This window comes from Silene latifolia, chromosome 1 (assembly GCF_048544455.1).
Source record: "Silene latifolia isolate original U9 population chromosome 1, ASM4854445v1, whole genome shotgun sequence".
Taxonomy (NCBI): domain Eukaryota; kingdom Viridiplantae; phylum Streptophyta; class Magnoliopsida; order Caryophyllales; family Caryophyllaceae; genus Silene; species Silene latifolia.
Window position 1 is genome coordinate 153,770,039 of NC_133526.1, and position 15,328 is coordinate 153,785,366.

Sequence of the window (15,328 nt, forward strand, 5' to 3'; positions counted from 1 at the left end):
AAAAGACTAACATGCTAAGAGCTCAAATTACGGGTTTTAAGCAAAGGGATGAAGAATCTTTGTATGAAGCTTGGGAGCGGTTCAAGGGAATTTGTCGCTCATGTCCTCATCATGGACCTAGCGAGTGGTTCTTGGTACAACAATTTTGGAATGGTTTATATGAAGATTCAAGGAACATTCTCAACATGGGATCAAATGGAATGTTCACCGAAGTTAATGACAATCAAACATGGAATAAAATTGAGGAAATGGCGGTCCATAACTCACAATATAGTAGACCTCGCAAGGCTACTAGAGGAGGAAAGCATGAAGTGGACTCCGTTACTCAATTGGGTGCTCACATTGACACAATCAATTTGAAGTTTGAAAAAGCTATGGCTAGACTTGAAGAAGCCTCAAAATCACCAAAGCATCATGTTAATGCCATGACGGCATCTTCATCAATCCCAAGTGGGATATGTGAGAATTGTGGAACTTTGGGATATGACCAAAGTGAATGTAGGGGAACAAATGAACAAGTGAATGCTTTCCAAGCATACAAGAGTGGTACCCCTTATTCCAACTATTACAATGAAAACACCAAATTTCATCCAAATCTCTCATACAAAAGCCAAAATGTTCAAAACCCTCAAACAACATACACCCCACCTCCCATGAGAAACCAAAATCAAAGACCCTTTTACAACCAAAACCAAGGTTACCAAAATCAAAATCCATACAATCACCAAAATGACCAAGGTTTTGATGTTCAAAAAGCGGTCCTCCAAATGCAAAAGAATCAACAAGAATTTTTCACTCAAATGCAAAAAGATAGTCAAGCAAAGGAAACCACCATCAACAACATCCTAGCTCACACCAAGATGTTGGAAACCCAATTGACTCAACTAGCATCTTCGCTCACAAAGACAAAAGGGGCAATTACCACCTCAAAGCAATCCCCCAAGACATGAAACGGTTAGTGCCATTCACTTGAGAAGTGGTACAAGGTATGAAGCACCGAAGAAGCAAGTTGAGGATGAAGTGGTGGAAGCTAGTGATAAAGAAGAAATTGTGCAAAACTCCAAAGATGGAGAACCATCAAAAGAAGAAATTTCAAAGAAAAATGAAGACAAGGTCAAGGAGAAGGAGCCCATTGTGATTAGACTTCCTTTTCCAAGTCGTCAAGCCAAGCCTAAATTTGATGACCAACTTGGAAAGTTTATGGAAATTGTGAAGAATTTAGAAGTCTCGATTCCTTTCACGGAATTAATCAATCACGTGCCGGCCTATGCAAAATACATGAAAGACATCCTCACAAAGAAGAAGTCGATCCGGAAGCTTGAGACTATCGCCTTCACTAAGGTGAGTAGTGCAATACTTCAAGAGAGTTCACCTCCAAAACTAAAGGATCCGGGAAGCTTCTCAATACCGTGTACCATTGGCGACACCACGATCAACAAAGCCTTATGTGATCTAGGGGCTAGTGTGAGTGTTATGCCGTATTCGGTGAGTAAAAGGTTGGGGATGGGAGAGCTTAATTGCACCAATATCACACTCCAAATGGCCGATAGATCGACGAAGACACCATTAGGGATATGGGAAGATGTTCCCGTACGAATTGGGAAGTTTTTCATCCCGATGGACTTTGTCATTGTTGATATGGAGGAAGATTCCAACATTCCAATCATTCTAGGAAGACCTTTTTTACACACCGCGGGTGCGGTGATTGATGTAAAACATGGTGAGCTCACTCTAAAAGTGGGAGATGAGAGTATAATTTTTAATCTTGACAAGACTATGAGAGCTCCATGTTTACATGAACCGTGTTTCATGATTGATCATTATAGCCGGAAGGATGATAGGAAGAAGTCGGAACTCCAATGGAAGAAGAAAATTGAAGATGCTCCATTCAAAGAGCAAGTGAATTGTAACAAGGAGAGCTTGCAAAGCTCATCAAAGACAAGCAAAGAAGAAGAGGATGGCCTCATTGGCCAAGAAAAGAAATTGGGAGAGTTGTCTCCATCAAATCAAGAGATTTTCAATGATCAACTTAATGAAGTTTGTGGTCTTTGGGACGACGAATTCGAAGGGATTTTTAATCCCTACATTGGTAATGCCATCGATCAAGACCGACAACAAGGGCCAAGGTCTATTGAAGAGCTTTATCACGATAATGAACAAGCTTTTGATTATTTCTTCAAGGTGTTGAGCAACATCAACAACACCTTGGACATGCCCCCTTCACATCTCATCAAGAATGAGAGTTTGGTGGAGTCCTCCCTAAACCACCATTTGTAAATATTTCTAACTCCATAACTTGCATTTCAATTCTTATATTGCATTTTTGTTATCTTTGGATTTTTTTTTACTTTGATCAAGATAATTGTCGTGTTTGAGAGAAGTGAGGGAGGGACTAATTATTTCAATTGATGTGTAGTGCTTTAGCTTAGTGTGGGGATATCAATTGCCTAGGCTATCCATGCCTTAGTAGTGCCCCCACAATGAAGAACACGAGATATGAAGAAGAATGAAAAAATGACAAGGGATATGCAATGTACACGGATGGAACTGAATCCGGGTACAAAAGGGTAGAATCCGAGCGGATTTAGGAGAATCCGAGCGGATTCAGGAGAATCCGAGCGGATTCAGGAGAATCCGCCCGTCTTCAGGCAATCCGGGCATATTGGGCTGAAGACGCCCGTCCCACTGAGCTGAACTTTTGAAATATTTTTTACTGTAAGCAAATCCGGGCGTCCTGCATTCGAATCCGCCCGTCTTCAAAATTCCGCCCGTCCTGAAAGGAAGACGCCCGTCTTTTTGGCTGAGGAAAACAAGAAAAATCCCTGTAAAGGAATCCGCCCGTCTTCGTAAAGACGCCCGTCCGTGTTTGCAAATCCGAGCGTCTTCACTGAAAGACGCCCGTCTTTAGGCGAGTTTTTCCCAACCCAGAACAGGCCAAATCCGGGCGTCCCGAGCAAAAACCGCCCGTCTTGCCCCTGCATTTCAAATTTTTTGGGTTTTATAAACCCCCTCCCACATTCATTTCTTCATTCCTTCATTCATAACACTACTCATAAACACCAAAACCCTCAACCTCTCCATCACAAAAACAAGATTCCTCAACAACATTCACTAAAATCAAATCAAAACATCCTTTTAACAACAAATCAATCACTCCTTTTTCAATAAAAATCAAAACCAAGCACAAAATCTTCAACCTTTGAGTCGATTTTTGAATTCATAAAGGCAAAGCCTTTCATCTTTAAATCGATTTGGGTGCACTAGAAATTTAAGATTTTTCACTCTTTTCTTGGTTTAATCATCAATGGCAAGGACTAAGGGAGCAACAAAATCAACAAAGGCAAAGGCACCAAAGGCAAAGACACTATCATCAAGGCAAAAGAGTCTTCAAGCAAAGAAAGCATTGGCTATGGTGGTAGAAAACCCAAACTTGGAAGTGCAACAACAACAACAACCTCCCATGGGAGCAACAACATCTACTACTCCGGAAATTGATCAACTTTCGAACTATCCGGAGGTAATTTTCATTTCCAAATCCCATAGGGACACTTTTGCCAAGTTTGCTAGGAAATCATTTCTATCCACCAAGTTTATTTGTGAAGATACCTTAGATAAGTTGGGTGTCCTTGAGCAAACTAGAGCCTTCTTTAAAGCCACGGGGTTGGAGAAATTGTTTGAATCAAAAGAATTGACATACCCCTCCCTTACCTTAGAATTTTTGAGTTCTTTGAAAGTTAACAAAGTTGATACTACGGAGGCCATCGAGTTCCGTCTAGCTAATGTTAGTAGGCGCATCTCCTTTGAGGAAATGGGTAAAGCTTTGGGTCTTAGTGATTCACCGAGTTATTTTAAGAATGTTGGCAAGTATGACCCCGACCCTCTTTGGGAGGCAATTTCCGGAAGGAAATTTGAGGACTTTCATGCTAGTCGTGCTCTTTTAGTCCACCATCCGGGCATTAGAGTATGGCACAAGGTCATAGAGAACACCATCATTGCAAGAAAAGACACCAACCATTTCACCAAACTCGATTTTGTTCTTCTTGAGTCGGCTTTGAACATTGGAAGGGAACACACCAAGCCTTTCAACTCTCTAAGGCTTTTGGTGGATAGATGGCTAAATATTGATTGTGGGAAGAAAGGCACTACCGTTATTGTGAATGGAGGCCTAAGTCACTATCCTAGCTAAATACTTTGATCCAAACTTCAACAAGGATAACAAGTATAAGGCGAAAGAGGGTGGTCATCTCATTGATATTAATACTATGATACACAAGTACAAGTGGGTTACCCATAACCCTCTTGACACCAAGTATGGATGGCTCACTAGTGAGGCTAGATCTTTCACTTTGCCTTCGAAGATTTGTCGTTTAAGCGTCCACCGGACCAACTATCTACTTCCCCTTTCAAAAGAGGCCGAGTATATTATCCGACAACAAAAGGGTGAACTTGAAATGCCCTCCTCTTCCATTTTCACACCATCCTACCCTTTCGAGTACCAAGAGTTCAAGCCCGATGGCGTTGAAGCAAGAAATGATTATTTGACTCTTCTCATACAAGAGATGCACAAGCAAGCCTTCGAGGACCGGAAAAATGCTTACTTAGCTCAATATCCACCCCTTCTACACATAGCTAAGCAAGGACTACTTGATCCTTCATGTCCTTTGCCTAGTTGGGCGGATAGAGAGTTTTCTTTCCGAGTGAATCTAGGGTTGTTCCGGGTGATAATGAGGTTGTCGGTAATGAAGAGGTTGATGATAACATTGATGAAGAAGCTAGTGAAGAAGGAGAAGAGGATGATGAGCAAGGTGAAGAAGAAGGTGAAAAAGCAAGTGAAGAAGGAAGTGGCAATGAGACCACTTCTAATGAGGAAAGTGATGATAGTGATGATATGATGGAAGATTAGCAAGCTTTGGAGGCTCCTACCCTCTCGAGGTTTGTTCTACTTCTTTCTTTGTTTTAATTATTTTCTTGATCATTGTTGGAGTAGTCATAGCACCATAGAGGACTCACACCTCGGCCCTATTGAGGTGTTCTCATTTTATTGTTCCCAACTTTCAAAATCCAAAATGACAAAATTAGTTTCATGTATTGCATAGTGTGTGCATGAACTACACCCATCCTTAGGACATTAGCAATAGTGTCTAACTCGGTTTGGGGAAGTCAATGCATACACAACGGGAGGTAATCTAAATTATCCTCTCCGTCATAAACAAAAACCATGCATCATGTAGTGTAGATTAGTGTAGCTTGCATTTAGTGTAGAAATCATGCATCATGTTTGCATAATTTCCCATCATTTTGGCCATTGAGGACAATGCCCATATTAGTGTGGGGATGGGGAATTCTAACCTAACTTTTATTCAAAAATCCAAAAAAATTGAAAATTTTCGAAAATCCATAAAAATTTGAAAAATTGAAAAGCCAAAAACATGTTTATTTCTTTTGAAGTGTAATCTTGTATATATTATTGTATATATTGTGTTTGTTCTATCCTTGTTCACATTGATCGACTACACCACATCCGAGACATGAGGATCATGAAGACCGCATGGTATGATCTTTCCAATCTCTTTTCTCCTCTCTATGTTAATGACTATGTGGCTTTATTTTTATTGATGCGGTATAACAATGTGAACTTAGGACTTGCATTTAGTTTATATGTCATATTAGTTGGTAGAATCACTTGCATTAGGATGTATATAATAGTTGCATCATGGCATATAGTTGCATTTAGATGAAAAGTTTTGAAAAATGCCTAATTAGGAACTTTGACAAGAGCAACTAACCCATTACAAATACTTTTTCAACTTAAGACTTTGCGTACTAGAATGGTTGTAAAACACCCAAGACCCAATGCCTAGTCAAGGGTTTGCATGTGAGTCACCTATTCAACCCCATGATGCGATGTTGACTTGGTTAACTTGTCTAGGTGACCTTGATTGACCTTGTGATAAGGCAACCCAAAAATACTTTCTATCAATAAGTTTGAAGTGCTCATTTCGAAGATTTTGTCATGTGGAAGTAATTTAATGCTAAGGAAACCTCAAATGTTATGAAACGTTGAAATGTTGAGAAATTTAGTTGTTTTGATGGAGGCGTACCACTTCGATGTGCTTTGGAGAGGGATCCATTGAATTGGGCCCCCACACGGTTGTGAATTCAACCGCCCAGAGACAGAGTGACTATCACCCCGTAAAGCTATTGTCTAGAGGTTAACCGGTTGCCTAATAAGCGATTGGCGAAAGCAAAGGACATTAGCCCGGAAGGGACAAACCCCATCTTAAATTTTTGAAATGTGAAAGTTAAATGAGGTCAATTTTTGAATACTAGTCATATCCACCCTTTGTTTATAACGATTTGAGCATTTCATTCCCAAAAAGCCTTTTTGTCAAGCCACTTTGTCGAGCTTGGGACGATCCATGACCTTTACTTTTGTAGAGAACTCGAGACTTGTCATGTCATATTCTACTAGCATCATAGGGATCATCATTCCACCACCATCCGATCGCCCTTGACGAAAGCATTTGGAAATTGAGGACGAAAGTAGTCTAGTTTAACACCATTTGGAGGTGATTTAGTGCCATCCTCTTAGCCTTAGTAATTTGTTGAACTAGTATTTGTGAAGGATTATATGCTCTTAAATTTGTTCCTCTTTAGTGCCTCCGCCACTTGATGAGGAAGTGGCTATTCCTTTTGTAGATGCATCCATTATTTGATTTTGTGTGCTTAATGTTTGGATGTGTCGCCATTTTGGCAAGACCCACCTTGCCTTGCAAGAAGGCATCCTACCTCATGGTTGTCTTGTTGTGAGTTGAAGGGGTGGAGTGAGACCCGCTAATTGTCTCATATCGGCTATGTTATTAGGTTAGTTTAAATAATAGTCCTAGTCTTTGTCACCTATTTACTCGGGACGAGCAAAGGTTCGGTTTGGGGATATTTGATGTGACCATAATTAGCGCATATTTAGCCCCCGAATTAGCCTTGTTCCCATGCTTTTTAGTGCATATTTGGGTCATTTATTGTCTTTAGTTCTTTGTTTTGCATATTCTTTGAGATTTTGATCCCTTGGTAGGAAAGGAGTAAGAATCTTGCATTTTCATGGCAAAACGAGACTAAATTGATTGAATTCAATGACCAAGCATCAAGGAGAGACAAGATTAGAAGGCCTTTGTACATATTATAGTAGTTGGGCAATGACGAGAAAGGATCCTTGCATCCCCGAGGAAATCCCCAAGGAGTTTATGAAGAAAAGGGAAGAAAAAAAGAAGGAAACAATGCTGAGCTACAATCCGAGCGGATTGCCCTGAATCCGCCCGTCCTCCACAACACAATCCGTGCGTCTTCTGCCAAGGACGCCCGGGCAGCAAGCCCAGAAGACGCCCGGATTCCCCTGAAGACGCCCGTCTTCCCCTGCTATAATCCGCCCGTCCCGACACCAATACGCACGGATTCCAGTACAGCGCAAAATCCGTTTCTTCAAGTTTCAAGAAAGAAGCCCTTCCTTCGAAAAAAACCGGCGTCTCCCTGCTCAATCTAAAAAGTGTAATTACTAGTTTAACCCTTAGTTAACCCTAATGCATCCACCTAATTTCCACTATAAATACCCCATTAGTCTAATTAGAAGAGCATGTTCTTCTTATCAATTCTTAGAGTAGTTAATATCAATCAAATCTCTCTTTAGTTTTGTAATCAACAATTAATCAAGTTTTAATACAAGTTTTATTTCCTTAATCTCTCTTTTGTTCATCCTTTATTTTGGGTAATTGAAGATTATTTGGGTTATTATTGGGAGATTGACAACCTCTCAATCAAGCATCAAGTACTTCTTTTATTCTTGCTTTATTATTGGAATCATTAGTAGGTATAATCCTCTTAATCCCTTTTTAATTATTGTTAATTACTTTCATTTGTTCATCATGTTTCATTTTGTTGGTATGATTGACAACCTTGCTAGCATGATCAACATGATAATGAGTGAGTAGTCACCTAGCTAGGGTTAATGGGTAATTAGGGGAAACCAACTTGGGGAATGATTCATGCTTAAATTAATATGCTTTCATGGTTTATTTGCTTGCTTGTTTTGATCTCAACTCATGCACATGTTATGTTTGATGAAATGCGAGCCTATGAATCCTTGCATTTTTTTACCCATCACCTATCTTTTCAATGAGACTTGTAAGACATAAACCAACTCGAGTCTCATTAGACCATGCATGTTGTTGAGTAGGGAAGATTAAGTCGACTTGTAGGTGTTGTACAATCTAATCGATTTGGCTCCGGGACCCAAACTTTCCTAGGATTGTAAGATATAACCCAACTCAATCCATCACAACAATAATTGCTTGCTTATAATTTGAGAACATGTTTGTATGATCAATTTCCATGATTCCCCTATGACCCCATGACACCCTAGTGCTTTTTATCAATTGTTTACAACCCTTTTAATTCATCTTGCTTGTTTACTTTCATTGCTATTTAGTTTAGTGACCTTCTACATCAACCCAAATTGTGACACCCCTAAGACACCACTAGTTTCAATAGAAATCTCATCTCAATTCCCGTCCCTTGGGATCCGACCTTTACTTGCCTCTTTACTAATTGTAGAGTTGTTTGTGAAGTTATAAATTGTGTTTTGATTGGACGTGACCCGACGACATCATCGCAACCACATCAATGACACAGAAGCTTGCTTCAAGCTAATGCACGCCATTCAAGATATGATTGAGAAAGGAGAATTACCTTTACCTCCGCCAGCAAAACCAAATAACAAGACAACCCCCTTGGGAATCCACGCCATCTCCGGTGATGAGCCAACTCTATATTGAGCACACTTCATCCTGCTTATTGAGGACGAGGTGAATGCCTTGGAAAAGGACACCCCGGACGGGATGTTCGTATTCAGCGTCGTAACCATGCTTATTATGTTTCAGCAAGTCGAAGAAGTCATAGCCAGACTCTCAGAAAGGATCACCCGACTTGAGGATGCTTACCACCGGCTGACTTTAAACCCGCCAACACCAGCACCACGCCCAACGGAGGGTCCTCCAAGCACCCAGAACTCCCAATTCCAGAAGAGATTGCTCCCGCGACCATTCTGGCATGCACCTCACAATAATCAACCCCACAATAATAAACCCCATAACAATCAACCCCACAATAATCGACCCCATAAAATCTTCCCTTACAAAAACTATCCGCCGAGGAATACCCCTCCAAGGTACCCTCGCGACCCCGAAATCAACGGTATCTGGAGAGACGACGTAGAGGATGTCTACATTATCTCAGGAAAGGGCAAACAAGCCAAAGAGATTGATCACCTTACTCGATATGGACGCCTCTACAAGAATTCGAACAACACGACAAATAATCCAACAACAAATGACCAGGTCGTCCCAGATGTGGAAGGTCAACCCAGGGTTCCCTAGAACTCGAAACTTAAGCAACTACAAAAGGTCAAGGCCAAAATATCCATTTGGCAACTGATCGCCGCGTCCTTCAAACATCGGCAGGCTTTGCTTCAAGCCTTGGGGAAGTCGACAGTGCCCTCTACCTCCTCTCCTGAAGAAGAAGTAGTAGCTCACATGAGCAGGGATGTCCCTGACCTGAATAACCCGATCATCTTCTCTGAAGAAGATATTCCCCATTTCGGAGCCGACCATAACTTGGCCATGTACATCACTGTGCAGTGCCTGAAGAAGAACGTACCTATGGTCCTAGTGGATGACGGATTTGCAGTCAACGTTCGGAGGGACAAAATCTCCATTTTCTTCTCATCTCTCTTTCTCTCTTTTCTCTCTAAAATTTGGTGGATTTTGTGACATATGGAATGGATAAGGTGATGGATGGAAAAAGGTGTAGTATATGTATACGTATACACACATCGTATTATTATCGTTATAACTTATTATTATTATTATTATTATTATTATTATTATTATTATTATTATTATTATTATTATTATTATTATTATTATCATTAAAACTTATTATAATTATTATTATTATTATTATTATTATTATTATTATTATTATTATTATTATTATTATTATTAGATAGGAATACTCTAAACTATAGATGTACTGCTCAAAATACTACAAACTTTATTTTAACTAACAATAAAACCAACTATTGCCCCCCTCCACTTTGAATAGAATTGATCGTTTTATTAACTTATAGTAGCAGGTAATCTTTCAGTGCCCACTCTTTCACCTTTATTAGTCTTTATCTTCTATCCCCTTCCTTCTTCCATTATAATTTCCAGTTACAAACAAAAAAACCAATTAAAATTACTCCTTCCAATCTTCAATCCACCTAAAAGCTCATCGTTTGGATCTCCTTTACACTTCAATTTCCAACATTTCTTGAAAATTGAACAATTTTTGGTCAATTTTACCTCAGTTCCTCACGTTTTCCTTACAAAATCAAAATTTTCCCAAAATCGATTCCTACCCAGATCAAACTTCATTTAGAATTAGAAATTTTGATTGATACCCAGAACATAATTTGGGAAACAGTTTGATTTATTGATTACCCACAAATTAATAATTCCCTAGAAAGAAGAATTTGGGGATATTTTCCTGAGTCCACTACCGATGGCTAAGGTCCGGCGAGTCCAATGACGAGTTTTGGTCGTTCAATATTGAGCATAAGACGCGATCAAGTTAGGGATTTATCTTCTAATCTCCAGCCACACCTCCTCGGCAACGGCCCTCGACAACCATCTTTCTTGGATTTCATGTAAATTAGTCGTAGTAGTCAGATAAGGAAGTTTGCTAATTTATATATGTTGATAAAGCTTTTGTGTTGATACCCAGATCTGTCCTACGACTGTTGTCTCAGTTTTGGATGACAAGATTGAAGGCGGTGAGGGCGAAGTCGTATGCCAGTGTGAGCGGTTTTGCGGAATCTTGTGAGGAGAGAGAAGTGAGGATGTGGTCACCCATGGCATTTGTGAAGATCATCAATGGAGTTGTTGTGTAGAGTGAGAGCTTTAATGGTGATTAGATGACAAAGTTAACAGAGAAATGAAAACAAAAAGAGGGTTAGAAAATTATTCACCTACTTAGCAGGTAGCCGGTCACATATTATAATAAAAGCAAAGAGGGATACTAGTTGGTTTTATTGGTAGTTAAAACAAGGTTTGGTGTATTTTGAGCAGCATACACATAGTTCAGAGTATTCTTATCAATTAATCCTTATTATTATCATTACCATCTTATAATAATAATAATAATTATTATTATTATTATTTTATTATTCCATCTCATACATAACTCGTAGAAATAATCTATATACAAGTATAATATAAGAACCACTAAGGATTCAACTATACACGTGTCGCATTATGGTGCAAAGTTTTCCCGCCTAAGACTTTGTTATACATCCAACCCTAATTAGCTAAAACCTTTTACCTGTCCATCTCTTCTCATATTCTCATCTCCTATTTTCCCTATTAACCTCCGTTTACTGCTCCCTTTTCCCTCCCCATCATCTACACCCTTCACGTTTTTCCATGATTTATGTCGGTTGATGAAGCAATTATCAACAAGTTTACCATGTTTTTATGGATCACGATTTACAATAATACAATCAAAGAGGTAATTATCATCCCGTCGTTTCCCTATTTCAATATTCTCTTTTTCTTTTTCTTTCTTATTTCATACTGATGTTTTGTTTCTTTTTCTGCTATTCATTCAGTCCACCCATGTTTTCCTGCTCTGAAATTCAATGGCGTATTGTTCCTCTGTGCACAAGTCTTTTCTTTCCTGATTTCAGATTACACAGATTCTCTACTCTTGCAGTTTTAGAATAAAGGTTAATTTCTATCCTCTATAACAATTTCACTTTAATTGATTTTTAGCTTATTTTCTGTTCTCTATAGCATTTTCTATGGTTTAATTTTGTGTTTTCTACGTTTTTCTTTACAATTTTCTCATAAACTTGGCTAACTTACTGTTCAATTTTGTTATGTTTTTCTCTAAAGATTTGTATCAACAAGAATTCAAAAACTAAATGTTAATTAGGAGCGGTTATACAAGCAGTTTATATAGTTCATCTTATCATTTGTTATACAAGCAGATTAAAGAGTTAATCGTATCCTTTATGCGGTAATTGAATATGTAGCTTTTTTTTCTTAGATTATTACTCTACAGAAAGGTCCTTGATACTCTATACTTATTTGTTTTGGATTATGTATGAAGTCGGTATCAATATCTACATGTAAACATAAGCAATAGTGGAATAAATTTGTTGTTCATTTGTGACTCTTGCAAAGGAAATTTAATAGAATTGAATGGTGTGTTTGGTATGTGGAGCATTTCAGCGATCTATCGGTCTATATGTTACTCTTTTAATTTTTTGTCAATTCATTGATGGCAAAGATTCAAATATAACTTACTCTTTTTATGCAGGCGGTATGAGTAGATCACAACTCAATGCAATTCATTAACCATGTTATGTGTCATCGGGGTATGTCTAAGCTTCATGATCTGTTATCATATTTTTATCGTTGACATAATCGTAATTCTCTTTTCTCTGGAAAGATAACTGATGATTAATTTCGGGGTGTACCGAGCGATTCTTATAGGGGCTAACAAAGGATCTCATGAAAGATGTGATTACACCCAGTCTCTAAACTTAGAGACTTTTTGGTGAACCCTTCAGTGGCGTAAAAAGTCCAACCTTTCAATCTTAATAGTCAAAATACAATACAAGTGACTATTTAAGTTAATAGGCGAATAGTACCAAGTGAAGTCGTACCTAATTGTTTTGACTTAATTTGTACAAACCAACTTATACCCATGAGTAAATGGATTAACTGGTAATGATATATTCTCACTTAATCAGAGGAATGTTGAAGGCGAATAATAAGACAATTCCTAAATTGTATTATTGCGTCTATTAGTTGTGAATACTCTTTTTTATTTAGTCTACGTCATACATGTAATTCCGCCTCATTAATCTATGCATTCTTTCTGCTGGATTTTTTTTATTTAGTTTTTCACTTTTACTCATTCTACCATTGTTGTCATACAAATAATAATCCGTTGCATATATCATAATAATTATTAAACCTATACATGATTTAAAGACTTGATGAAAAGTGTTTATTTTAACGTTTGCCCAATCTACTATTTGTAGGAGGGCTATATATTGAAGAAAATTTCTATATATTGAAGAAAATTTCGTCACTCTGATTCTTATCCTATTACTTGAATTTGGTACTGTTATAATGTTTTTCCTTTAGCATCGACAAAATTGACATGTCTTTTAACTTCTCCAATCACGTCATCACATAAATGGCAAGACTATGATAAGCTTCTTCTTTTGGTTGGGTTTTTTTTATTATTTGGTGTTTTGCTATCTTTTACTTTAGGATCATGTAATACCTGATTTTGATTCCCTCAGAAAGTCCTTGACCATGGCTCTGGTTTCATGTATTTTGCTAAATACTTTTGGTTGCCAAGTTGCCATTATGGTTTAATTGAATTATAAACACCTACAAAGGGTTGTTAAAGTGATCTTTAACAAATATTGAGGCAAATGTAACTAAGTGCAGTCTGTACAAAAATGACCCCATTTTTCCGTTTAGCTTTAATATGCTTAGCTATTTTAGTGCTCTCTCTGTCTCAGTCATTTGTTTACATTTGGTTTAGACATAAAAACCAAGGAAAGGGGTATAGACCAATTATTTGATAACAAGTCTTATTTAAACCTTTGTATACTGAGCTTTGGTTTGTTTCACTCATTTTCCATCCATTAGAAGAGTTTTCCTTTCCAATCTCTCCATATTCTATGCAAGGCAAATTTATATTTAAACTGATATATCCGTCTTAAGCTTATTAAGACGGATCAAATCTAACCAAATGGAATGAATGATATTTGATCCGTTTTAATATTAGGACAAATACCTTCCGCCTCCAGGAAGACTAATTGTCTATGCAATTTGGCTTTAAAATTTATAAATGTTTTTTTTCCAGTAGTTAAGTTAAAAAAAAAAATATGTGGTATAAGAAAACCAAGTTCAACACCAATTATAAGAACACAAAAATCTAGACAACAATACCAAGGCATCACCACATTTCTACTGTTTACATGTCTACATTATTAGAGTTATAACTTAAAGTTTGTTTTGATAGTATAATAAAGATGGAACAGAGGTGGTAGGGAGGGGCGGGGAATGCCACAAGGGACTAATTGTATTCCCTTATGAGGATTTTAATGTGTCTACAAGTAAGGCTAAGCATCGGTCCAAGACCGGACCGGACCGGACCAAACCGAACAGGACCGAAGACCGAAAATAAAATTTTTGTGGACCGAAGACCGGACCTAAAACTTTCGGTCTTGGACCGGACCAAACCCGAAATATTCGGTCCGGTCCGGTCTTAGACCGAAATGGACCTAGAACTAATTCTCTCACTATTTCATGTATGATACTTACATTTAAGTTTCACTAAATTAAATGTCGATGAATAATTAGACGATTGTTTTTGAGAAAAAAATACTCAATATTAATTTATAATGTCTTGTGAAGATAAAATGGTAATTTAGTTTATAATATTCTAATGATAGTCTTTAGAAACATAAAATTCGGTCCATTTGGTCCAGACCTAAAATATCCAGGTTTGGTCCGGACCGGACCGAAGACCAAAAACTCAAAAAATGAGGACCGAGCACTACTACAAAATGAAGCTATGGCAACACTAGGAATTTGTTGCTTATTCCCTTAAAAATGTTGCATTAAGGTTTAAGCAACATTTTAGCGAGTGTTGCTTAAAGTCATGTTGCCTTAGCCAATTGCAACATTTTGAGCAACACTTTTCAGTCAAATGCAACATTAAACAAAAGTGTTGCAACTATTAAATGTATACAACGTTTTTTTTAAGAAGCAAATGCAACACTAAAATATAAAAGATGCAACACTACAACGCAAAAAATGCAACACTATTTTCACCTTATTTCAATTTTGGCAACACAATTACCTACATATATGCAACACTCTTTATTCCCTCCATAGACTTGAATGCATCAATTTTTTCTATCAAATGCAACACTTTACGTGCTACAATAAATAATCCGTATTCAAATTGGTGTCATTTTTAACGTGTACAACAAAAACTAATGTTTTCCAATATTGAAATGGTTTGCTTCAAAGAGCATATCATTGAAGAGTTCAAAATTGACAAATATCCGTTATTACATCACCGAACTAGTAATTAATCATAGTACATACAATCCAAAAATGTTTCTAGGTAATAGTTCATTCTTATATGACCAAGTACAAAATATAAATAAGTTAGTTCATTGCGCAACTTTTGTTATCAATGC

At 37.7% G+C, this 15,328-nt stretch overlaps 1 non-coding gene across 1 annotated transcript; it reads right to left on the bottom strand.

Annotated features, from left to right (window-relative positions):
- Positions 1-11: 11 nt before the first annotated feature.
- On the bottom strand, positions 12-118 carry LOC141617857 (small nucleolar RNA R71). Its single transcript, XR_012531228.1, has one exon. It is a non-coding gene; the product is annotated as a small nucleolar RNA R71 (small nucleolar RNA).
- Between the last annotated feature and the right edge of the window lie 15,210 nt (positions 119-15,328).